Source organism: Triticum urartu, chromosome 3A (genome assembly GCF_056163025.1).
Source record: "Triticum urartu cultivar PI428250 chromosome 3A, HENAU_Tu73, whole genome shotgun sequence".
NCBI lineage: Eukaryota > Viridiplantae > Streptophyta > Magnoliopsida > Poales > Poaceae > Triticum > Triticum urartu.
This window is the reverse complement of record NC_141875.1, coordinates 476136358-476138901: the sequence shown is the minus strand read 5'-3', so window position 1 is coordinate 476138901 and position 2544 is coordinate 476136358. Positions and strand designations below refer to the sequence as shown.

Here is a 2544-nt window from a genome sequence, read left to right as displayed (position 1 = left end):
TTTAGGCAAGGTCAAAAAAACTTGATTTCAAATAGGGCTGTTTACCCTAGTTTTCGATCTCGTTTCTAGCACATTTCTCATTCGGACTGTTCACCTACGAATATTGGACTTCAAATGCTCGATCAAATACACCGCATAGAGCAATGAACCTCCAATGTTCAACTTCAACTTTGACTCGAATCCAAATTTTGGCCCAAATTCAAATATTGATTTAAATTCAAATTTTGATGGAAATTTGAATTCTGACTCAAATAAGAAACCAAAGTAGAAGCAACATTATTACAACTGATAAGTTATCATAGTAGCTCAAATCTACCAAGTTTTAAGATGCCAACATCTTAATACAAATCTACCAAGTTTTAAGCGATCCACTCGCCCTCAAATTGACAACACAAACATTTCCCAACAACTTAATTCAAATTTTTGACTTGCTCCTTCTGTTTGCAGTTGGCTTCACCATCTTGCTCCTGGTTTCCCTAGTTGAGATGCTCTTTTCTTTCAGACTCTTGTTCCTTTTGATCTTGGGCTTTACTTGGGGTTTTCCTCGTGGAGGTGCTGATGGAGTAGTTGCACTCGCCGAGCACTTGACGACCATTTGACGGTCATCTATGGGTTCAGTAATCTTTAAAGGCACAATTGGAAAAATTACGCCCTCCTCTTCCTCTCTTATAGATTCAAAACCATCAAAGGCCATGGTTTCAAAATCTTCTGCTTCCTCATCTCTTGGCCTTTTCTCCCTAGAGCTGGTAAATAAAATTATAAGCCATAGGCAAAAAAGAGAACAAATGCAAACAAAAGGATAGCTGCATTCTACAAAGGGTGCAAACACATACCAAGATGCTTCATTTGCTGCTGCATTCTCCACTGCATCTTCAGTCTCCATTGCTGCTGCATTCTCCTCAGCATTGGCTGCTGTCCATCTTTCCTCCTCTCCAAATGATGCATCCATTGCATTGGTACAAAGCCTAGCAATATGCCCCAGACCTCCACATTTTTTGCAAGCACGCTTCTTTGGTAGACGACCCTCCTCACCTGCTCTAATCCTCTAGTTCCTTGGTCTTCCTGGTGGTCTAGTAATGACAGGAGCGTGGAGTTTGAACCCTGGATCTACTATGTTCCATTGATCTTTCCCCAATATTGCAGGCACATTGTCAGCATAAGCGGCCATAAATTTGGCAACAGAGAAATACTCAAAGCAATATTGATCAACTTCACCATCTGCACCCCCGATAACGGTCATCAGATGTAGGGCATGTATGCATGGCTTCCCACGGATCTGCCATTGCCTACAAGTACATTCTCTAGTACTTAGGTTCACAGGATACCTCCATACCCTATTTTTAGTGTCAGTATAGGTAACCTCTCCCTCATATGTACCAGATCGAATACATTTCATCTTCAGTCCTCTTGCCTTCAAGTGCAATGCCTTAATCAGTGATGGGAGCATTTGATGACCAACATATTGTGTTTCTGCAATTCTTTTGCGAAGAGCCATCTTTATCATGATCATTTGCCTCATCTTGTCAAATGCTTGCCACAACAAGAGCCCTTTCACTGACTTGAACTTTGAATTGAAGCATTCTGCAAGGTTACTGGTCACATAATCTACTTTGCAGATTTCGTTGAATTTGCTTCTTGACCACACCTTGCCATGATGTGCATCCATGTACTCCTTCACAAGAGGATTTTGAGCATACAACACTCTCAAATGGTGTTCATGCTTCCTTTTGCTGCATGTGTATGATGCTGGCCATAAGTTCTCATCATAAACTTTACCTTTGAACTTCTTTTTGAAATTATGCGCTAGGTGTCGCATACATTCCCTATGCTCCACTCCAGGGAATACAATTTCCACTGCACTCTCTAAACCCTTGCAAGCATCTGTGTGTATAGCTAAACTTGGGGGTGTGCCTATAATGTTGCGCAACTGCTGCAGAAACCAGACCCAACTTTCCTCAGACTCTGCCTCCACCACACCAAATGCAACTGGGAATAGCCAGTTGTTTCCATCAACTGCAGAAGCTGCTACTAGCTGTCCTCTCCATCTTTCCAGTCAAATGTGTAGCATCTACAACCAAATAGGGCATGCAACCATCTAGAAACCCCTGCCAGCAAGCCTTGAAACAAACAAAAGCCCTTCTGAAGCACTCCTTCTGAAATGACTTCCCTTTTATTTTGAATGGAACTGTATGCTTGTCAATCTCTACAACACTCCCTGAACTTGCCATCTCCACTTCAGCTTTGAAAGTGTAAAGCAGCTGAAAACTGTCATTCCATTGACCATTAATTCTGTCAAGAGCCTTTTCCCTAGCATTGAAAATTCTCATGTAAGGAATTTCTATCTTGTACTTCTCAAAAAGCTTCCCATGGAGTGCTGTTGGACCAAGTCCAGGTTCTTCTCTCAGCCAATCCAATATAACATCTGCCACCCACCTAGTTTTTGCTAGCTTGGTTTTGGCCTTCCCCCCTCCCCCTCTAGGTGGACAGGTGTGCTTGTGTGGGTTTTTCTTTATCTGAAACAAAATAAAAGGGTAAAGAACAGTT

General features: G+C 42.0%; 1 pseudogene; it reads right to left on the bottom strand.

Annotated features, from left to right (window-relative positions):
• Positions 1-415: 415 nt before the first annotated feature.
• Positions 416-2327, bottom strand: LOC147980167 (uncharacterized; annotated as a pseudogene).
• Positions 2328-2544: the final 217 nt, after the last annotated feature.